Raw genomic sequence first — 24,677 nt, 5'->3', positions numbered from 1 at the left:
ACATCAGACATCTCAGTCCAGAAAAGTGCAGTACAGGAACAGCAAAGATACTGCAGAACCCTCAAGCTCCCAGACCTCTGGTAGAGGTCCCAAGTGTGGAAAAGAGAGGGGATGAGAGAGAGACCACCCACGGAGGGTGAGAAGAAGATTTATATATACATACATGTGTGTGTGTGGGTGTGTGTGTGTGTGTGTGTATAACATTTCAGCAGACATGAATTTTGGACAAAATTTTGTGAGTTTTTGAATATGTTCAGGGGACCAAATTCTTGCTCAAAAAGCAAAAATTAAAATAATAATAATAAAAATATAATTAATTAAATTAATTTTTGCAGTAATAAATATGGCCCTTGCCTGTGGCATGGGGGCTTGGATAGTGTAGTCAGGTCAGGGGGTGAAGGAGAGGATGAAAAACATTCTGCAACAGTGAGTGCATGGGCTTCGTAAACACTGAGTCAATGGGTGAACATGTTAGCAAGAACAAATATACATATCCTTAGACTACAGCAGGGGTGCTTGGATACTGTAGGGGCTCGGGCCTAATAATGAAACATATGGCTGAGGTTTTCTGATCTATTATCACTCTGTTACAGTTAAAACTGCCTGTTCATTACTATGGGTCACACATTATTTTTGTGACAGGAGAAAATTTGCTTTCATTTGAAGCCAGATACAGCAACTGGGATACAGTTCCCTGAGGACCAAAGGTCAGACTGGACAGAGATTTCTTTATTACCTTAGGTTTATTTCTTTATTTTATTACATCTGCTATATTTTCTTACAGTTTTATCTTTGGATAAAACATATTCTTTGTGGACCTTTAGACCAACTGATTGGCTTTATTTCATGTCTCGTGGACATTAAAGTTTTAACACAGATCTTTGGACTCATGCTGCCTTATATAAAGTGGAGTGAGCCTCACTCCACTGGAGACGTGTGTCGACGTTTGTCCTTGAGGTGAGAACAGTTTGATTTAAATGGTTAAACTCTTGGAGCTTTAGTTTGTCTGTTATATTAATAATGTTAAAGTGCAGAGTTTATGTGAGTTTGAGTCACATCTGCACAAACTCAGCTCTATTTTGTGTTAAACTGTACAACATTATTTTCATTTGAATATTTAAACTCTTGTGTTTTTCCTCGTGGCTCTACCTGGACACAGTTTTAATCCTGAGGTTTTTATTGTAAACTCAAAGTGCATTGGACAGATTCATATATTTATGACGGGGTTTGGTGGAGAGAACCTGAGACAAATGTTTATTATAGTTTATAGTTTATTATAGTTATAGTATTATAGGTTCAGTTTGTGAAGAAAAGAGGAAAACTCAAAGTTGTTCTTAAATAGACGACATCACCACAGTCATGGACCAATCATATTTCAGATAAATGAATATATTTAATATAGTTTTTGTTGTTGTTCTTGGGTCTCATCGTTATATTTATATATTATATTGTGTTATTTAGACGTGTTTTTTACATTATTGTTGCCAGGCAACATAAACCTCTACATATGTGACATCTGTGTCCAACCAGGAAGTACAATTATAATATTAGATCTAACCATGTTCACTGTGTTTGAGATAAATGAGTCTAATCTGTCAAATGCACTTAATGCTGTTTCAGTCTAATGTTTGATTCTGCTGTTGGTCTGTAGGGGGCGCTGTAACAAATACAAATGGGTGGATCCAAGAGCAAGACCAGGTCAGTTTCACCACAGGAGGCAGAAATGTCTCTGTTTTTATTCATTATATGTAAATGTTACTGTATTTTAAAGTCATAATATGTAATATGTTTAATCATGGGCTTTATATAATTATTTTACTTGTTGTATTAGTATTGTTTCCTGTCTGTTATAATAATAATCTTGTCCTGTCTGTCTGAATAATCTTGTTATTTGAGTCTTGAGTGCTCATAAATGTGTGTTTTCCCCTCCCCCCTGTCCCCGCCCCCTGCTCTGTTCTTCATTATATTCAAACTTTCAGACGCTGCTTTAACTTTTCAAAAACAATAAAAACACAAGTGAAAATCTGCTGTTTGTTTTGGTGAAATGTCACTGTGAAGTTCAGCAGTTTCTATCGTTTCAATTATTGATCCTTTGCAGCTGATGTCATCAGAATCCTTTGGGGGTGTGATGCTAACTGGAGGCGCTGCTCTGTCTGGAGCTCTGTTACTCAAGTTAGACTTTAATCAGAGGAGAAGGAGGTTGTTTTAACCCAATCGGACCTTAAATATCTGACTTATCTGAACTACAACAAGTGATTTGTGCTGTTAAAAAGTCCCTCTCAAATAACACTACAGTTGCACGCTAGCATTAGCATTAGCATTAGCCAACAGTTTTTCTGTGAGTCGCTCTCACCTTTTTATAGTAAAAGAAAAAACTCAAATCTGTCACTGGACAAAACGTTGTGGAAGTGAAGACGTTCTGCTCCTCCAAGAGGCTTCAGTCAAACTGACTTTTTGTCCAGTGACAGAATTGAATTTGTATTTTATTTTGGATCAGTCCTGGACGAGGATTAGACAGAAACTCTCACCTTTTATTATAAAATCAAACTCTAAACACCATGAGCTCAGACTGACACAGGCTCCTGCACATGAGCTCTTTAAACCATTTTTGTATTTTCTAGAGTTTTCAAACGATCTTCAAACAGTTTTGGTTGTGTTTACATTGTGTCACCGTGGAAACTGCTGAACATTCTGCCATAGACATAGATGAACCCCCCCCCCAGTGTGATGTCACTGCAAAGTAAAGTTTTAGATCCACATTACTCCAAACAGCAACATGGATCTACAACATTTTAACCACATACAATTTAAAGTACTATGTGACATCACACAGCACTGCCCTGATACAAACACTGAGTTTGAAGTGTGGAGACCTGTGACCAATCACACTGTTCCTTTTACCTCCAGCCCCGCCCCTCCTCACTCTGACTCACTGTTTTGTTCTTTACTTCAGGAAAAAGACATGGAGCAAAGATGATCCTCCTGTTTTTGAATTGATAAAGTCCAATGATTATGAGCTTTATCGGTCAATCACGGACTTCCTAACACTCTATGAAGATAAGACAGAGCAGCTTTATAGTATCAGTGAACTACAGGAAATACAACAACAAAAAGAAGAAATTGAGGAGAAGAGAAAAACAGGGGAGGTTGCTTCAGGAGCTGCTGTAGCTACAGGAGCAGCTTTAGGTATAATCTCTGTCCCGCTCACAGGAGGAGCGAGTTTAGCTGCACTGGGACTAGGAGCAGCTGCTGGTGTCGCCGGAACTGCCAATGGTATTATAGTAAATTCAACCTTCAAAAGAAAAATCAAAAATGAACAAAAGAAAAAGCAGGAAGAATTAAAAGATTTGACAAGCAAAGTTCAGCAACTGGAGACAGACCTGAAGAAAGTGGAGAAAGCCTGTGAGGACCTGAGAAAGAGCGAGAGAGATGAAAACGAGAGAGAACATCTGCACAAATTGGAGATTCAAATCATAAAGTTCCAACGTCAAATTACTTCCCTCAAAAATGCCCAGGGGGCATCACTATCAAAAACAAGAGAAGAGATCAATAAAACTCAGAGTGAACTTTCCAGTATCATGACTGTATTTGAACGTACTCTGAAAAGATTAAACGACAAATATACCAGAAAAAACAGAAGAAAGTGACCATAATCAGTGTGTTAGGCAAAGTGTTTTCAAAGTAAGAAGCAAATCTGTTATGAAACAAACACTGAGCAGAAGAATAATGAGAAAAGATAAAATACGATTATTTGTCCCACAGTGAGGAATGAGACAGTGACCTCCTCCCTCATGACCTCCTCCCTCATGAGCTCCTCCCTCATGAGCTCCTCCCTCATGACCTCCTCCCTCATGAGCTCCTCCCTCATGACCTCCTCCCTCATGACCTCCTCTGTTCAGACATAAACCTGAGCTGAAGCCTCTTGGATGAACGCTGAAACGTCTTCAGTCTCTGGTCTAGCCCTGGTTTAGATATGTGTGATGTAAATGTGTATCATGTTGGTGTAAAATATTCTTGTGTCCTGTAAATCCATTTAAATCCATTTGATGAGTGTAATGCTTTGTAGACTGTGTGGACTGACTGCAAAAGGTAATGTCTCAGAACTAGATTCGATAGGGTGAATGAAAGACAAAATAAAAGCATTATATTTTTTCTATGGATATATTGTTAGAAAAGCAAAAATGCTAAACATTTATATTAGACAAATATATATACACACATATGTATACAAAAAATGCAGATATATGAATCAATAAAAATTAAAAAAATTAATAAAATGACAACTTTAGTTCAAAGTGAAATCTGTCCTTGAGTTCAGAATGTCCATTTGACTATTTAGTCCGTGTGTATGTGTGTGTGTGTGTTGGGGTGTGTGGGGGTGTGTTTGTGTGTGTATATGTGTGTTGGGGTGTGTGGGGGTGTGTTTGTGTGTGTATATGTGTGTTGGGGTGTGTGTAGGGGTGTGTATGTGTGTGTTTGTGTGTATGGGGGTGTGTTTGTGTGTGTATATGTGTGGTTGTGTGTGTGTTTGTGTGTGTGTGTGTATGTGTGTGCGTGTGTATATGTGTGCACATGTGTGTGCGCGTGGGCAAAATCCTTCAGACTGAGTTTCTTGCTGGATTTAATGCAAACATTAACAGAAAAGTGTTCGATCTCCTACCACAGGGTAACCTTACACTAAGGCTTAGCTTTCAAGTTGAAATCGCCATCAAAACACAAGAGAAAAAAAAAACTTAACATGCACAAGGTCAAAGGAAAAAACCCAAATTAAATTCCCATTTGATTAGCTTACAGGCTATAAGCTACACAATAATAAGAACATACAGTCAGTATGAATTGCAACACATCAACATATAAATTGTTAATTAGAATCATTCAGGGTTACATTTCACAATAATTATGGTGCACCTTTAAGTTAACTGCCTTTGTTTTAAGCTAATACAGAAATATATCAAAATTCTTTAACAAGGTGCGCAAGAAAAAACAGCACGTAGCTACAGTCACTGAAACAAATTACTCATACAAAAATAACACAAATAGACACCAAAACAGGTGTAAATTACAAAACTTAAGGTGTCCTTTAACTTCTAAACGGTTTGGCGTCTAATTCGGTAAAAGTGTGATTTAGTCCGTATTTAATTAATACGGGTGCAAAAAAGTGGCACTCAGTATGCGCGCTAGTGTTAGCATAGTTAGCCGTAGCTCTATGGGGTACGACATTATAGCTTAGCATAACAATATGATACAAACGGACGTTTAAAACAACAGAATGACTCACCAACAGAAAAAGAATTATCACTTTAACAACTAATTTTACGACTGTAAAAGAAACCTGCGTGTGTCTCATCTGCAGAGCGACTGTGGTGACTGGATTGTTCTTCTTTAAAGTTACATAGTTGATCATTTTTAGAAACACGGTACAACATGGTTCATGTTTTGTTAAAAAGGTTTGTCTGAGGCTGGAGAAAATGGGACAGTGTGAGATGTAGTGAAGTGTTTGTTAAAACACCAGTGAAATTTGTTATTGTCTCTGCTTTAAGTGTGTCTGCAGAGCAGCTCCCTGTGTGTCAGATGCCCTCCCTGTGTGTGTCAGATGCCCTCCCTCTGTGTCAGATGCCCTCCCTGTGTGTGTCAGATGCCCTCCCTCTGTGTCAGATGCCCTCCCTGTGTGTCAGATGCCCTCCCTGTGTGTCAGATGCCCTCCCTGTGTGTCAGATGCCCTCCCTCACCACACACAGAGCAGCAGCGCCATCTCCTGTTCATGAACAGAGTTACTTCAAAATACTATTACTCAAGTAGAAGTACAAAGTACTGCTCCAAGAAATGACTCAAGTACAATTTTAAAAAGTATTTGGAAAAAGTACTACTCAAGTAAGAGTAATTTTCTAACTACTGTTACACTGTAGAATATATGAAGTAAAAGTACAATATAATACTGGAGTAAAAGTACTGTTAGTGGAGTATTATATTGTGCAGTACTGTTACTTTACTTCACAAAGAGGTTTGACTTTTCAGCCACAAAACATCACAATCCAAGAAACATGAATCCAGATAATTCACATTTAATTGATATTTGTACATATTCACAACATAAACTGTAAATTCACTTCTTTTTAATACAAATCTTACATAAAATCAATCACTGTTTTTATCCCTTTTTATCTTTAACTTGTTCCAATATTTATATTTGTAACAATAAACCCATGACATATGAGTTAAATCACAATGTTCAACAAAAGGACAGTTCAGCAGGTGTCCATGAGGTGGCGCTGGTGTCATGACCATGTGCTTATAACACCTTTACAACAGTATTTCAGGTACTTGGTAATAAAGTCAAAATGTACAGTGTGAGGACAGTGTTTTGTCTCTTTTACAGTGAAATAGAGACACGTGACACTGAGACAAACTTCACCTGAGTCTGTGTCTAAAACTGTTTGAACCAGTTTAACAAGTTCAGTCTATGTTTATTATGAGTCACACCTTTTATAATGAACTTCAGGCTGCACTGATTTAAGACACAGGACGACACTGATAAAGTTTCATTTCACTTGTGACAGATTCAAACTCCAGACGACGTTTGTCCTTGAGGTGAGAACAGTTTGATTTAAATGGTTAAACTCTTGGAGCTTTAGTTTGTCTGTTATATTAATAATGTTAAAGTGCAGAGTTTATGTGAGTTTGAGTCACATCTGCACAAACTCAGCTCTATTTTGTGTTAAACTGTACAACATTATTTTCATTTGAATATTTAAACTCTTGTGTTTTTCCTCGTGGCTCTACCTGGACACAGTTTTAATCCTGAGGTTTTTATTGTAAACTCAAAGTGCATTGGACAGATTCATATATTTATGACGGGGTTTGGTGGAGAGAACCTGAGACAAATGTTTATTATAGTTTATAGTTTATTATAGTTATAGTATTATAGGTTCAGTTTGTCAAGAAAAGAGGAAAACTCAAAGTTGTTCTTAAATAGACGACATCACCACAGTCATGGACCAATCATATTTCAGATAAATGAATATATTTAATAGAGTTTTTGTTGTTGTTCTTGGGTCTCATCGTTATATTTATATATTATATTGTGTTATTTAGACGTGTTTTTTACATTATTGTTGCCAGGCAACATAAACCTCTACATATGTGACATCTGTGTCCAACCAGGAAGTACAATTATAATATTAGATCTAACCATGTTCACTGTGTTTGAGATAAATGAGTCTAATCTGTCAAATGCACTTAATGCTGTTTCAGTCTAATGTTTGATTCTGCTGTTGGTCTGTAGGGGGCGCTGTAAACAACACAAATGGGTGGATCCAAGAGCAAGACCAGTCCAGCTCCAACAAGGTCAGTGTCACCACAGGAGACACAAATGTCTCTGTTTTTATTCATTATATGTAAATGTTACTGTATTTTAAAGTCATAACATGTAATATGTTTAATAATGGGCTTTATCTTATTATTATCTGACTTAAGTTTTATTAGTATTGTTTCCTGTCTGTTATAATAATAATCTTGTCCTGTCTGTTTGAATAATCTTGTCCTGTGTTTGAGTCTTGAGTGCTCATAAATGTGTGTTTTCCCCTCCCCCCTGTCCCCGCCCCCTGCTCTGTTCTTCATTATATTCAAACTTTCAGACGCTGCTTTAACTTTTCAAAAACAATAAAAACACAAGTGAAAATCTGCTGTTTCTTTTGGTGAAATGTCACTGTGAACTTCAGCAGTTTCTATCGTTTCAATTATTGATCCTTTGCAGCTGATGTCATCAACATTCTCTGAGGGTGTGACGCTAACTGTAGGCACTGCTCTGTCTGAGGCTTAAGTTAGACTTAAACCTGAGTTTTATTTTAACACAATCTGACCTTAAAGATCTGACTTATCTGATCTACAGCAGGTGATTTGTGCCGTTAAACAAGTCCCTCTAAAAATAACACTACAACATTAGCATTAGCATTAGCATTAGCATTAGCATTAGCATTAGCCAACAGTTTCTTCAGTCTCTTTTGTGTAAATCAAACTCTAAACACCATGAGCTCAGACTGACACAGGCTCCTGGTCTTTAAACCATTTTGATCTTAAAACTGTTTGTGTTTACTAATGTGTGCATTGTGTCTCCATGGTAACTGCTCAATATTCTGCCATAGACATAGATGTGGTGTGATGTTTGTTATAGTTTAATATTAAATACACAAGAGATAAACACAGAAGTGTCTTTATTAAAATAAAACTAAACTGAATCGACTCTTTTTTCCTCTAAACTGTGTATCTGGTGTTTTAATGACATTATCTACTGTTCCCAGTAAAAATAGAGACATTTGCATGTTTCTGATCACAGATGTATAAAAATGTGTGTGTTCTGACTGCACTCACCACTACACTCAGGTCACACTCACACTGGGCCTTTTGACCTGAGCCGTCCAGTTCTATGTCTCACACACAAACCTGCACAACGAGCCACACGTGATGATGTCATCAGGTGTGGCTCGTTGTGCAGGTTTGTGGCACAGCAGAGCAAGCGCTTTAGTGGAGAAAATAAAACCAGAGCCATGACAGATGTGTTAAACAGTGAGTCTGATCAGAGTCCTCTGTGAGTTTACTGTCCATCAGCCACTCACCCCCCTCCAACCGGCCAAAGTCTGAAACTCATGACACACAGGACTGACCACAGCCAGGTGTTTGTATCAGAAACACCGGCTGAAGGGGCCCCACCCCTCCTCACTCTCCCCTTCAGGCTCCGCCCCTCCTCCTCACTCTCCCCTCCAGGCTCCGCCCACAGGAGCAGCTCTGTTTGTGTCTGTGGGAGTTTAGGTGTGGCACTTTAAATGTGTAACTAAAGGTCTAATCAGTTTTGTCTGTTTAAAATCACCTAAATGTTTTCATCCCCTCCCCGAACCGCCACCTTAACGTGGTGGAGGGGTTTGAGCACCCGAATGATCCTGGGAGCTATGTTGTCGGGGGCTTCATGCCCCTGGTAGGGTCACCCATGGCAAACAGGTCCTGGGAGACGGGTCTGACTAAGAGCGGTTCAGAAGCCCATCATGAAGAGAAATCCAACGAGGCCGTTTACGTCGCCCGGACTGGCGTTACCGGGGCCCCACCCTGGAGCCAGGCCTGGGGTGGGTGCTCGGCAGCGAGCGCCTGGTGGCCGGGCCCAGCCCGAAGAAACGACGTGGGGCCGTCCTCCCGTGGACCCACCACCTGCGGGAGGAGCCATGAGGGGCGGGTGCGGAGAGATCCGGGTAGCAGTCGAAGGCGGGGACCTCGACGACCGGATCTCCGGACATGGAGACTAGCTCTGGGGACATGGAATGTCACCTCGCTGGGGGGGAAGGAGCCTGAGCTTGTGCAGGAGGTTGAGCGTTACCGGCTAGATATAGTCGGCCTCACCTCCACGCACAGCTTGGGCTCTGGAACCCATCTTCTTGAGAGGGGTTGGACTCTCCATTTCTCTGGCGTTGCCTGCGGGGAGCGGCGGCGAGCTGGTGTGGGCTTGCTCATTGCCCCACAGCTCAGCCGCTGCGTGTTGGGGTTCACTCCGGTGAACGAGAGGGTCGCGTCCCTGCGCCTTCGGGTCGGGGACAGGTCTCTCACTGTTGTGTCGGCCTACGGGCCAAACAGCAGTGCAGAGTACCCGGCCTTCTTGGAGTCCCTGGGAGGGGTACTAGACAGTGCACCAACCGGGGACTCCGTTGTTCTCCTGGGGGACTTCAACGCCCATGTGGGTAACGACAGTGACACTTGGAGGGGCGTGATTGGGAGGAACGGCCTCCCCGATCTGAACCCGAGCGGTGTTTTGTTATTGGACTTCTGTGCTAGCCACAGCTTGTCCATAACAAACACCATGTTCGAGCACAAGGGTGTCCATCGGTGCACGTGGCACCAGGACACTCTAGGTCGGAGGTCGATGATCGACTTTGTTGTCGTGTCATCTGACCTCCGACCACGTGTCTTGGACACTCGGGTGAAGAGAGGGGCTGAGCTGTCAACTGATCACCACCTGGTGGTGAGTTGGATCCGCTGGCGGAGGAGGAAGCCGGACAGACCTGGCAGGCCCAAGCGTATTGTGAGGGTCTGCTGGGAACGTCTGGCGGAGCCCTCCGTCAGGGGGGTCTTCAACTCCCACCTCCGGGAGAGCTTCTCCCTGATCCCGGGGGAGGTTGGAGACATGGACTCCGAGTGGGCCATGTTCTCCACCTCTATTGTTGATGCGGCTGCTCGTAGCTGTGGTCGTAAGGTCTGTGGTGCTTGTCGCGGCGGCAATCCCCGAACCCGGTGGTGGACACCGGAAGTAAGGGATGCCGTCAAGCTGAAGAAGGAGTCCTATCGAGCCTTGTTGGCTCGTGGGACTCCTGAGGCAGCTGATGAGTACCGGCAGGCCAAGCGTGCCGCGGCTCGGGCAGTCACAGAGGCAAAAACTCGGGGTTGGGAGGAGTTCGGGGAGGCCATGGAGGAGGACTATCGGACGGCCTCAAAGAGATTCTGGCAAACCGTCCGACGCCTCAGGAGGGGGAAGCAGTGCTTCACCAACACTGTTTACAGTGCGGGTGGAGAGCTGCTGACCTCGACTGGGGATGTTGTCGGGCGGTGGAAGGAATACTTTGAGGATCTCCTCAATCCCACTGTCACGTCTTCCGAGGAGGAAGCAGAAACTGGGGACCCAGGGGCGGACTCGTCCATCACCCTGGCTGAAGTCACTGAGGTGGTTGGCAAGCTCCTCGGTGGCAAGGCTCCGGGGGTGGATGAGATCCATCCTGAGTACCTCAAGTCTCTGGATGTTGTGGGACTGTCTTGGCTGACACGTCTCTGCAACATCGCGTGGCGGTCGGGGACAGTACCTGTGGAATGGCAGACCGGGGTGGTGGTCCCTCTGTATAAGAAGGGGGACCGGAGGGTGTGTTCCAATTACAGGGGAATCACACTCCTCAGCCTTCCCGGTAAGGTCTATTCCAGGGTACTGGAGAGGAGAATCCGACCGATAGTCGAACCTCGGATTCAGGAGGAGCAGTGTGGTTTTCGTCCCGGTCGTGGAACACTGGACCAGCTCTATACTCTCCATCGGGTCCTCGAGGCTCATGGGAGTTTGCCACAGTCCACATGTGTTTTGTGGATCTGGAGAAGGCATTCGACCGTGTCCCTCGTGGTGTCCTTTGGGGGGTGCTCTGGGAGTATGGGGTCCGGGGCTCTTTGCTAAGGGCTGTCCGGTCCCTGTATGACCGGAGCAGGAGCTGTGTTCGCATTGCCGGCAGTAAGTCAGACCTGTTCCCAGTGCATGTTGGACTCCGCCAGGGCTGCCCTTTGTCACCGGTTCTGTTCATTATATTTATGGACAGAATTTCTAGGCGCAGCCAGGGGCCGGAGGGGGCCTGGTTTGGGAACCACAGGATTTCATCTCTGCTGTTTGCAGATGATGTTGTCCTGATGGCTTCTTCGAGCCAGGACCTGCAGCAGGCACTGGGGCGGTTTGCAGCCGAGTGTGAAGCGGCTGGGATGAGAATCAGCTCCTCCAAATCCGAGGCCATGGTTCTCGACCGGAAAAAGGTGGTTTGCTCTCTCCGGGTGGGTGGTGAGTCTCTGCCCCAAGTGGAGGAGTTCAAGTATCTCGGGGTCTTGTTCACGAGTGAGGGAAGGATGGAGCGTGAGATTGACAGGCGGATCGGTGCAGCGTCTGCAGTGATGCGGTCGCTGTATCGGTCCGTTGTGGTAAAGAAGGAGCTGAGCCGGAAGGCGAAGCTCTGGATTTACCGGTCAATCTACGTTCCTACCCTCACCTATGGTCATGAGCTTTGGGTAATGACCGAAAGGACAAGATCGCGGATACAAGCGGCTGAAATGGGCTTCCTCCGCAGAGTGGCCGGGCGCACCCTTAGGGATAGGGTGAGGAGCTCGGTCACACGGGAGGAGCTCGGAGTAGAGCCGCTGCTCCTACACGTTGAGAGGAACCAGCTGAGGTGGCTCGGGCATCTGCTCAGGATGCCTCCTGGACGCCTCCCTAGGGAGGTGTTACGGGCACAGGCCACCAGGAGGAGGCCCCGGGGAAGACCCAGGACACGCTGGAGGGACTATGTCTCTCTGGCCTGGGAACGCCTTGGGGTCCCACCGGAGGAGCTGGAGGACGTGTCCGGGGTGAGGGAAGTCTGGGAGTCCCTGCTTAGACTGCTGCCCCCGCGACCCGGCCCCGGATAAGCGGAAGAAAATGGATGGATGGATGGATGGATGGATGTTTTCATGTTTTTAAATGTTGATGTAAATCCCTCTCTTAGTTCATGTGTTTGGTCTAAAGTTCACTCTGTATTAGTTAAACTTTGGATCTGCTCAGATCTGACTCACTGTTTTGTTCTTTACAGCAAAAGGAGATGGAGCAGAGACTTTCCTCCTGTTTCTGCACTGAAACAGTCCAATGATTATGAACTTTATCTGTCAATCATTGATTTCCTAAGACTCTATGAAGATAAAAAAGACCTGTGTCGTTTTATCAAGGAGCTACAGGAAATACAGCAACAAAGAGAAAAACTTGAGAAGAAGAAAAGAACAGGGGTGAATGTGTCAACAACTACTGCAGTTGCTGGAGCAGTTTTATTTTTTATCTCTGTCCGGCTCAAGCAACGAGCTGCACTGGGACTAGGAATAGTCGGGTGGGCCGGCGGACTTGCCGCTAATATTGGAGTAAATTCAATCTTCAATAGAAAAATTGAAAATGAAGGAAAGAAAAAGCAGGAGGCAGAAGCAGAGTTGATAAACACACTGAAGGAACTGGAGACACCACTGAACAATGTGGAGAGAGTCTGTAAAGAGCTGAGAGAGAACGAGGAAGATGTAAAGGAGAGAGAACATCTGCTCAAACTGGAGAAGAAAATCCAAAAGTTCAAAAATCACACTGTCTCCCTCCAACGAATGTGTGCCAAACAGGAGGAGTCAGTGTCACAGATTATAGACGAGATCGAGACAATTGAGAAAGAACTTAACAATATCACAATTGTATTTAAATTTACTCTGAAAAGATTAAATGATAAATATGCTGATCATTAAAGACACTTTAAACAGAGTTCTAGGTTTGGTCAAGTCCTGGTTTAGTCCTGGTTTAGACCTGGTTTAGTCCTGGTTTAGACCTGGTTTAGACCTGGTTTAGACCTGGTTTAGTCCTGGTTTAAGTCCACCTGTAGTTTTATTTGTAAAGATGTTTCTTGTGTCATTTGTGATTCTCATTAGATTATGACTGTATATACCACAAATAAAGTCTCATGTTTTTGTTTGAAGATTCAACAGTTTAACATTAAAATCATCACTAATATTGTTATATTTTCTGTATAATCTTCTAATATTAAAGTGTATGACTAAAGGTACATTGTATTTGAACATGTTACATCACAAGTATAATTTATATTTGTGACTAGAGCCATAAACTCTGTGTTACAACATAAATCTGCATTTGAACATTCATTTTATCTGCTCCATGTGTTAAATATGACGGGTCTATAGACTGTGGTACTGCACACACACACACACACACACACACACGTTGGGGGTTTTCCTGTTGTTTTTTCCCGGCTCTCCTCCTCCTCGTCTGGTCTCCTGGCCGATTTCTTATGTTGTCTGATTTTTCCTGTTGTGTCTGATTTTTCCTGTTGTGTCTGATTTTTCCTGTTGTGTCTGATTTTTCCTGTTGTTTTGTTTTTTGTGTCTTGGCGGCACGGTGACTGAGTGCCATCACTCATGTCTCACAGCAGAAGGTTTGGTTGATCCCCGGGTCACCAGGCCTTTCTGTGTGGAGTTTTTCATGTTTCTCCTCGTGTCTGGATGGGTTTCCTCCGGGTACTCCGGTTTCCCCCATCAACCAAAACATGAACGCCCTTCAGACAACTGTTGTTGTGATTTTGGGCGTTACAAAAATAAATGAATTGAATTGAATTGAAAATTTATCTGTGTATTAGTTTTATACTTTTATCTGAAGCTCTTTGTTGAATCTAAACATGTTTTAAATGTGTTACACAAATAAACTTTAAATAATCCTTTCATCTCTGCTCTGTTTCTCTTGTTTTCAGTCTGGATATAGTTTATATTCACTATATTTTCTCAGGGTCCACACATCTATAATGAAAATAATGAACTAAACTGTGCTCAGGTGTTTTCAGTCTCCTAAATGTCTATAAATGATCAGACTTTTATGTCCAGGAGACTCTTTTAAAAATGTGTGTCAATCCTTTAAATGTCCAAATGACTCTATTTTCTGATGTTGTGATGTTTCCTCGTCACACACACACCTGGAGTGTGTTTTGTTTCATTCTCATGTTTAACACAAGTCCAGGTCTGTTTTTGAGGAACATCATCAGAACATGGAGTAAAACACAAGAGTCACTTTAGTGTGAAACAGAAGCTCTGATTTTCACTTTTGTGCAGAGGAAACGATGTGTGACCTCGAGGTAAAGACACACACACATGTCCCTTCAAGGACGAACGTCTGATATTTAGGAATTTTAGGACGAGACGATTTTGGTGAATCTACGATTTACACAAATATATAAATCTATTTAATCTGATTTAAGTGTGAACTCAGACAAAAGGATCAGTGTGGTCGAGATTAGACCTGGAAACTACGGACGAGTCTGAAGGTTTGAACATGATCCTCCTGTGTGTCAGATGCCCTCCCTGTGTGTGTCAGATGCCCTCCCTGTGTGTCAGATGCCCTCCCTGTGTGTGTCAGATGCCCTCCCTGTGTGTCAGATGCCCTCCCTGTGTGTCAGATGCCCTCCCTGTGTGTCAGATGCCCTCCCTGTGTGTCAGATGCCCTCCCTGTGTGTCAGATGCCCTCCCTCACCACACACAGAGCAGCAGCGCCATCTCCTGTTCATGAACAGAGTTACTTCAAAATACTATTACTCAAGTAGAAGTACAAAGTACTGCTAAAATTTTAAAAAGTATTTGAAAAAGTACTACTCAAGTAAGAGTATTTTTCTAACTACTGTTACACTGTAGAATATATGAAGTAAAAGTACAATATAATACTGGAGTAAAAGTACTGTTAGTGGAGTATTATATTGTGCAGTACTGTTACTTTACTTCACAAAGAGGTTTGACTTTTCAGCCACAAAACATCACAATCCAAGAAACATGAATCCAGATAATTCACATTTAATTGATATTTGTACATATTCACAACATAAACTGTAAATTCACTTCTTTTTAATACAAATCTTACATAAAATCAATCACTGTTTTTATCCCTTTTTATCTTTAACTTGTTCCAATATTTATATTTGTAACAATAAACCCATGACATATGAGTTAAATCACAATGTTCAACAAAAGGACAGTTCAGCAGGTGTCCATGAGGTGGCGCTGGTGTCATGACCATGTGCTTATAACACCTTTACAACAGTATTTCAGGTACTTGGTAATAAAGTCAAAATGTACATTTAATGTGACATAAAACCCAGTAAATGTGATATTGTGTGAAAAGCGTTTGATAAATGTCATAAATAACATCAGTCCAGTGTTTGTTTCATCTTAAACTGGTTTGGATTAGTTTGACCCACGTTGTACTTTGACACTTGACCTTTAGCTTAGCAGGTTAGCACAACACCATCACAATGTTGTTGTTTTGGTTTTTTTTTACCTCCTAATTGTTTTATCATTTATTACATTTTGCCAGAAAGCTCCAGAATTTTATTTTTTATTTTTATTTATTTATTATTATTAATAGTAAAGGTATACAACATTTGTGACATAACAGAACAGTTCCACAATTAAAAGTCAGAACAGACAGATTATTATAACTAAGTACAGAACAGAAAAAAATAAATTAAATAAATTAAAAAAATTAAGTAAATAAATAATAATAATAATGATAATAAAATAAATATAAATAAATGAATTGAAAAAAAAAATTATAAATATATACTAGGGGTTATCTATGAGATTTCGAACACCATCACAATGTGCTCAAAAACCTTTATAAACTTTGTTCCACTTTTACCCACAACACTCAGTTTAACCTTTGACCTCTTCTAACTTTGATACTTGACATAAAACTGGTGATTTTCGTGTTCCAAACCTGTAAATAGAAGAACAGACAGATCATGTGTTGCTTTACTTCAGGAGGATTCTTCCTCTGCAGCTCTCAGTCTACTCTCCACCAACACTGCGCCACACTCGCCATCTACTGGACAGTGGAGGAAATGCACTTTAACTCAAACAGATAATGGAACCACATCAACTGTTGAATGAAAATCAAATCCTCAAATAAGAGAAGAACATTTTGAGGGGTGTCTGTTTTTACACGTGGCATTTTCCAGCCTCTACACTAGAAAAGTACCATTTGTTTTAAAAGTTCCTGGAGTAAATGTAACAGTCCTCCCTCCTCTGAACCTGTCAAAGTGGAAATCTCACACTTGTTCAAATGGTTTTCTCTTTTTCCCATAATGCACAGCTCTGGTTCAAACTGTTCAGGTTTAGTTCGTTCTAAACTCTTGAGTTACATCTTGAGGAAACATTCTTTGGCGTTGCTCCAGACTTGGATTCCCTGAAACAAAAAACACAAAAAAACAACAAAACGAGGGACTTTATACAGTTTGAACAGAAATGCAGCTGAGAAACAGAAGTGAAGTTAAAGCTCCTGTATCACACAAACTCATCCATGTTCTACTGCTCAAAAACACACTGGACTTGTGTTTTGTTTCATTCACACGTGTTTGAGTCGCACTTTATTATTAGTCTGTGACGTCTCCAAAGCTCAAAATGGGACGTTCCACCTTGTGATGTCATCGAGTGGGAGTTTTTTCAAGTTGAGACCTACTTTTTAAATAAATCAGGGTCGTTTGATGTCAGTATTTTGTACATAAACACTGTATATTTTGACAGTATTGATACTTTGCAGCTGATGTCATCAACATTCTCTGGGGGTGTGACGCTAACTGGAGGCACTGCTCTGTCTGAGGCTTTGTTTTAACACAATCTGACCAGAAAGAGCTGACTTATCTGAACTACAGCAGGTGATCTGTGCTGTTAAATAAATGTCTTGAGACGAGCTTTACACTGTTAAAAATGTCTCTTGTACATAAATGTAAAGTACGGACTAGCTAGCATTAGCATTAGCATTAGCCTACAGTTTTCCAGTGAGTCTCTTTTTGTTGTTAAACCATAAACGCTCGTGTTGATCACAGGCTTCTGAACATTAGTTGTTTAAATTCATTCTGTGTTTTCTCTTGAAGTTTCAGATTATTAATTTTTTTTGTCAGTGTTTGCTAATGTGTGCATCGAGCCACTGCTGAACATTCTGTCATAGACAAACAAGTAGAACTCCCCCAGACGTTATAGTAAAGTATCAATACAATTCAAATCATCATCTGAACTTATGGTGTTTAGAGTTTGATTTACACAAAAAGAGGCAACAACTTAGAGGAGGAGGTGAGAGGAGGAGGAGGTCAGAGGAGGAGGTCAGAGGAGGAGGAGGTCAGAGGAGGAGGTCAGAGGAGGAGGAGGTCACCAAACTGTTTATTTGTGACGCCTTTGAGCGAGAACGTGCGCACCATCTGAAACAGAACAGAGAGGATAAGAGACAAGTCAGAGGAGGAGGTGAGAGGAGGAGTGAGGAGGTGTGAGGACAAACATCACCTGAGTCTGTGTCTAAAATAGTTTGAACTAGTTTAACAGGTTCAGTCTAAATGTCACTTTTGCCACACCTTTTATTTTTACTTTTACGTTTTAGCACAAACTTCAGGCTGCACTGATTTAAGACACAGGACGACACTGATAAAGTTTCATTTCACTTGTGACAGATTCAAACTCCAGACGATGTTTGTCCTTGAGGTGAGAACAGTTTAAAATGACCATTAAAACAGAAGAGAATAAACCCCTTTCAGTCACAGATAAACAGAACAGTTTGAGTCTGGATTTAAACATCGTCACAGTCGAGGCCTGAGTCACATTTTCAGGAAGAATGTTCCAGGTTTTAGCTTCAACTCAAACACAGATTCTCCAGGTTTAGTCCTGACTCTGGACCAGCAGGAGGTCGGTCCCTGAAGTCCTCCTCATGTGACATGGTCCTGGTTTAGTTCTGGTTTAGTCCTGGTTCAGTCCTGGTTTAGTCCTGGTTTAGTCCTGGTTTAGTCCTGGTTTAGTCCTGGTTTAGTCCTGGTTCAGTCCTGGTTCAGACCTGGTTTAGTCCTGGTTTAGTCCTCCTCATGTGGGAGATGTTCTTTGGTGCTGGTCCATGGAGAGACTTGTTCATTCAGAGTTTATACTTCAACTGTTTTACAACATGATCTTCATTTGTACTTTGTGTTTTTTAGTTCTTTACTTTAAACAGGCTGTGCCAACAAGAGATTTTAAGAGAATCGTGTATCATGATTTAATCATCCATCTTCTTCTGCTTTGTCCGGGGCCCGGTCGTGGAGGCAACAGTTTCAGCAGGGAGGTCCAGACTTCCCTCACCCCAGACACGTCCTCCAGCTCCTCCGGTGGGACCCCAAGGCGTTCCCAGGCCAGAGAGACATAGTCCCTCCAGCGTGTCCTGGGTCTTCCCCGGGGCCTCCTCCCGGTGGGACATGCCCAGAACACCTCCCTAGGGAGGCGTCCAGGAGGCATCCTGAGCAGATGCCCGAGCCACCTCAGCTGCTCCTCTCGACGTGTAGGAGCAGCGGCTCTACTCTGAGCTCCTCCCGTGTGACCGAGCTCCTCACCCTATCCCTAAGGGTGCGCCCGGCCACTCTGCGGAGGAAGCCCATTTCAGCCGCTTGTATCCGCGATCTTGTCCTTTCGGTCATTACCCAGAGCTCATGACCATCAGGACAACATCATCTGCAAACAGCAGAGATGAAATCCTGTGGTTCCTGAACCAGGCCCCCTCCGGCCCCTGAACCAGGCCCCCTCCGGCCCCTGGCTGCTCCTAGAAATTCTGTCCATAAATATAATGAACAGAACCGGTGACAAAGGGCAGCCCTAAGTCCAACATGCACCGGGAACAGGTCTGACTGCAGAGACACAGCTCCTGCTCCGGTCACACAGGGACCGGACCCCATACTCCCAGAGCACCCCCCAAAGGACACCACGAGGGACACGGTCGAATGCCTTCTCCAGATCCACAAAACACATGTGGACTGTGGCAAACTCCCATGAGCCCTCGAGGACACGATGGAGAGTATAGAGCTGGTCCAGTGTTCCACGATCAGGACGAAAGGATTCCCCTGTAATTAGAACACACCCTCCGGTCCCCCTTCTTATACAGAGGGACCACCACCCCGGTCTGCCATTCCACAGGTACTGTCCCCGACCGCCATGCGATGTTGCAAAGGCGTGTCAGCCAAGACAGTCCAAGAACATCCAGAGATTTAAGATACTCAGGACGGATCTCGTCCACCCCCGGAGCCTTGCCACCGAGGAGCTTGTCAACCACCTCAGTGACTTCAGCCAGGGTGATGGACGAGTCCGCCCCTGGGTCCCCAGTTTCTGCTTCCTCCTCGGAAGACGTGACAGTGGGATTGAGGAGATCCTCAAAGTATTCCTTCCACCGCCCGACAACATCCCCAGTCGAGGTCAGCAGCTCTCCACCCGCACTGTAAACAGTGTTGGTGAAGCACTGCTTCCCCCTCCTGAGGCGTTGGACGGTTTGCCAGAATCTCTTTGAGGCCGTCCGATAGTCCTCCTCCATGGCCTCCCCGAACTCCTCCCAACCCCGAGTTTTTGCCTCTGCAACTGCACGAGCCGCTTGGCCTGACGGTACCTGTCGGCTGCTTCAGGAGTCCCACAAGTCAACCAGGCCCGATAGGACTCCTTCTTCAGCCTGACGGCATCCCTTACTTCCGGCGTCCACCACCGGGTTCAGGGATTGCCGCCGCGACAAGCACCACAGACCTTACGACCACAGCTACGAGCAGCCGCATCAACAATAGAGGTGGAGAACATGGTCCACTCGGAGTCCATGTCTCCAACCTCCCCCGGGATCAGGGAGAAGTTCTCCCGGAGGTGTGAGATGAAAACTCTGCTGACAGAAGGTTCCACCAGACGTTCCCAACAGACCCTCATGATGCACTTGGGCCTGCCAGGTCTGACCTTCCTCCTCCGCCAGCGGATCCAACTCACCACCAGGTGGTGCTTTACAGCTCTGCCCCTTTCTTCACCCGAGTGTCCAAGACACGCGGCCGGAGGTCAGATGACACGACAACAAAGTGGATCATCGACCTCTGACCTAGAGTGTCCTGGTGCCACCTGCACTGATGGACCTTTTGTTTGAACATGGTGTTTGTTTTGGACAAACTGTGACTCGCTCAGAAGAACAATAACAGAACACCACTCAGGTTCAGATCAGGGAGGACGTTCCCGATCATGTCCCTCCAGGTGTCACTGTCATTACCCACATGGGCGTTGAAGTCCCCCAGGAGAACAACAGAGTCCCCGGTTGGTGCACCGTCTAGTACCCCTCCCAGAGACTCCAAGAAGGCCGGGTACTCTGCACTGCTGTTTGACCCGTAGGCCGACACAACAGTGAGAGACAGAGAGAGGAGTGAGGAGGTGTGAGGAGGAGTGAGGAGGTGTGAGGAGGTGTGAGGAGGAGTGAGGAGGAGTGAGGAGGTGTGAGGAGGAGTGAGGAGGAGTGAGGAGGTGTGACGACAAACTTCACCTGAATCTGTGTCTAAAACTGTTTGACTCATAATAAACATAGACTGAACCTGTTAAACTGGTTCACTTTGGTAAATCCGACTTTAGAGACACACCTTTTATAATGAACTTCAGGCTGCACTGATTTAAGACACAGGACGACACTGATAAAGTTTCATTTCACTTGTGACAGATTCAAACTCCAGACGACGTTTGTCCTTGAGGTGAGAACAGTTTGATTTAAATGGTTAAACTCTTGGAGCTTTAGTTTGTCTGTTATATTAATAATGTTAAAGTGCAGAGTTTATGTGAGTTTGAGTCACATCTGCACAAACTCAGCTCTATTTTGTGTTAAACTGTACAACATTATTTTCATTTGAATATTTAAACTCTTGTGTTTTTCCTCGTGGCTCTACCTGGACACAGTTTTAATCCTGAGGTTTTTATTGTAAACTCAAAGTGCATTGGACAGATTCATATATTTATGACGGGGTTTGGTGGAGAGAACCTGAGACAAATGTTTATTATAGTTTATAGTTTATTATAGTTATAGTATTATAGGTTCAGTTTGTCAAGAAAAGAGGAAAACTCAAAGCTCTAAAACAGAATTGCTGTGTTTGCTGTGCACCAGTCCCTCTGCCTCCGTCACCAACTCCATCCTAAACTAAAGGACAAATGGCACTTCGAACGATGCATTTTTTTAAGAGCATTTTCTGTGGAAAACCTAATGCGGCCCATCCTCACCCAAACTCTGCCTCCAGCTGCCCCCTGGTAAATTGAGTTTGAGACCCCTGATTTAAACACTCATTCAACTAAATAAACATGTTTTTATTTATTGTATTAGTCAGATCATAACTATTGTGTTATTTAGACGTGTTTTGGTGTTTACATTATTGTTGCCAGGCAACATAAACCTCTACATATGTGACATCTGTGTCCAACCAGGAAGTACAATTATAATATTAGATCTAACCATGTTCACTGTGTTTGAGATAAATGAGTCTAATCTGTCAAATGCACTTAATGCTGTTTCAGTCTAATGTTTGATTCTGCTGTTGGTCTGTAGGGGGCGCTGTAAACAACACAAATGGATGAAGCTCTGAGCAGCTACAGTCCAGCTCCAACAAGGTCAGTGTCACCACAGGAGACACAAATGTCTCTGCTTTTATTCATTTTATGTAAATGTTACTGTATTTTAAAGTAATAATATGTAATATCTTTAACCATGGGGATGTATTATATTTTCATTGATCCTTTTGATTGATTTGAATAATCTTGTCCTGTATTTGAGTCTTGAGTGCTCAGTAAATGTGTGTTTTCACCTACCCCCTGTCCCCGCCCCCTGCTCTGTCTTTAATTGTAATTGTTAAAACTTTCAGACGTCTCATTATAATAGAATTTTCCAACGTTAAAAACACACAGGTGTAAATCTGCTCACTTTGGTGAAATGTCTCTGTGAAGTTGTTTCAATTATTGATATATTGACATTGATATCATCAAAATCCTTTGGGGTTGTGACGCTAACTGTAGGCACTGCTCTGTCTGAGGCTTAAGTTAGACTTAAATCTGAGTTTTATTTTAACACAATCTGACCTTAAAGATCTGACTTATCTGATCTACAGCAGGTGATTTGTGTCGTTAAACAAGTCCCTCTGAAAATAACACTACAGTCACAAGCTAGCATTAGCATTAGCATTAGCATTAGCATTAGCATTAGCCAACAGTTTTTTCAGTCTCTTTTTGTGTAAATCAAACTCTAAACACCATGAGCTCAGACTGACACAGGCTCCTGGTCTTTACTGTTTAAACCATTTTGTGTTTTTTTTTGGTTTTCAAACGATCTTCAAACTGTTTTGGTTGTTTACATCGTGTCACCATAGTAACTGCTGAACATTCTGCCGTAGACATAGATGCAAAAAACCCCAGTGTAATGTCACTGCAGTAGATTTTTAGATCTACATTACTCTACAACATTTTACCCAAATGTAAAATAATAAACTGACCACTGCAATTTAAAGTACTATGTGACATCACACAGAACTAGCCTAATCACAGCCAGGTGTTTCTGATACAAACACCTGCTGCAGGGGCGGAGTTTGAAGTGTGGAGACATGTGAGACCAATCACACTGTTCCTTTTACCTCCAGCCCCGCCCCTCCAGGCTCCACCCCTCCTCCTCCTCACTCTCCCCTCCAGGCTCCACCCCTCCTCACTCTCCCCTCCAGCCCCGCCCCTCCTCACTCTCCCCTCCAGGCTCCGCCCACAGGAGCAGCTCTGTTTGTGTCTGTGGGAGTTTAGGTGTGGCACTTTAAATGTGTAACTAAAGGTCTAATCAGTTTTGTCTGTTTAAAATCACCTAAATGTTTTCATGTTTTTAAATGTTGATGTAAATCCCTCTCTTAGTTCATGTGTTTGGTCTAAAGTTCACTCTGTATTAGTTAAACTTTGGATCTGCTCAGATCTGACTCACTGTTTTGTTCTTTACTTCAGGAAAAGGAGATGGAGCAAAGAGTATCAACCTGAGTTTGGATTCCACGAGTCCAGTGATTATGAGTTTTATCAGTCAATCCCTGCTTTCCATAGTGTCTATGAAAATAATGTCAGTGAGCTACAGGAAACACAACAAAGAGAAGAAATTAAGAAGAAGAAAAGAAGAGGGATGATTGTGTCAGCAGTTACTTTAGCTGTTGGAGCTTTAGCTTTAGCCTCTTTCCCGTTCACTGGACTGAGTTTAATTGCACTGGGACTAGGAGCAGCTGCCGGTGTCAGTGGAATTGCTGCTGGTATTGGAGTAAATGCCACATTCAAAAGAGAAATGAAAAACATGAATGAAAGAAAAAGCAGAAAGCATTAGCAGAGTTGCTAAGCAACTGGAGACAGACCTGAACAATGAGGAGACAGAGCGAAACTTTGAAAGTCAAATGACCATCCTCAGTCAGCTGTGCCATCCAAACTATAACTAAAACTATAGAAGAAATCAATAAAATTCAGAGTGGAGTTCCTGTTTGGCTAAAGGCCTCCGCCTCGGTACAACACCGGGTGAGCTCTGTTGAAATCCTTCAAATACTGGTCAAAAATTCTGCTAAAACGCAGTGTGGATTTTATAATTCGTATTCTCTACTATGGCGTAGCTGAAGATTCAATACATTTCTTTTGTCAGATGAAGACTTCACAAAAGTTTAACCACTGAATTTAAGTCCTTTCTTGATACTAATAAATCCCCAGAAATAAGTCAGTCACTCCTGTGGGAGACCCTGAAGGCAAATCTCAGACGGCACATAACACATATGATTGTGGACATGGATGAGCGATACTCAACTCCCCTGTCACCATCTCTTTATGAGGAAAGGCTGAAGCTACAGAGTCTGACTTATTCTCTTATCTTAAATCAGATTTATTCAGAGATCTACAGAAGGACTCTCCCTCTTTCTCCATTGTGCCAGATGATAGTTTGTTAGACAGCATTCTCTCACTTTCCCCACCTAAATTTATACAACTTCATAAGTAACATTTGTCCTCCACCTGAGGAAAGGCGGTGGGAGACTGACTTGGTCTTGTATTGAGTGATGAGATGTGGGAGGCCTCTCTTGAAAGTGTACATGGATCCTCAATCTGGGCGCAGCATGATCTTATACAGATGAAAGTGGTTTTACGAGCTCATCTCACCAATGCAAGGCCGGCAGACACAGATCCCTCCTGTTCTCGCTGAGGCCAGTCAGCAGATCACATACATGTTCTGTCCTGTCCTAAACTCATTCTGCTGTGATATTATTATTGTCTATTTAATTCATTCATGTATTTATTTTCAGTACTATGTATTTCATCCTCTCTTTGTTTCTTTTTTGTTTGTAATACCATTATTTCTATAATACAGTAATGATACAATTGTAAATCTGTTAACTCCTGGAGACTATGTTTTATTGAATGTTTGATGTAAGGTGATGTTTTGTTGGTCAGATGTACCTGAACACTGTACTGGCACATTGTTTTACAAATAAACAAATGGAAAAAGGACAATAAATAAATAAAATGAATATAAAAAATAAAGCTTAGAGTGAGCTTTCCAAACCTGATCTAAACAGGACACCACA

The 24,677-nt window shown here is 42.9% G+C and overlaps 2 long non-coding RNA genes across 2 annotated transcripts in view; both read left to right on the top strand.

Moving 5' to 3' along the window:
- LOC117379658 (uncharacterized) overlaps window positions 1-24,677 on the top strand; it is an 80,616-nt gene that overhangs the window by 34,025 nt on the left and 21,914 nt on the right. The window lies entirely within an intron of this gene.
- LOC117379656 (uncharacterized) lies at window positions 6,487-24,557 on the top strand. Its single transcript, XR_004542107.2, has 3 exons — window positions 6,487-6,588; window positions 7,283-7,344; window positions 23,077-24,557. It is a non-coding gene; the product is annotated as an uncharacterized LOC117379656 (long non-coding RNA).

The sequence above is a fragment of the Periophthalmus magnuspinnatus genome, chromosome 12 (assembly GCF_009829125.3).
Source record: "Periophthalmus magnuspinnatus isolate fPerMag1 chromosome 12, fPerMag1.2.pri, whole genome shotgun sequence".
NCBI classification, from domain to species: Eukaryota; Metazoa; Chordata; class Actinopteri; order Gobiiformes; family Gobiidae; genus Periophthalmus; species Periophthalmus magnuspinnatus.
Note: the sequence above shows the minus strand (reverse complement) of the source record. Positions and strands in the feature narration are given on the sequence as shown.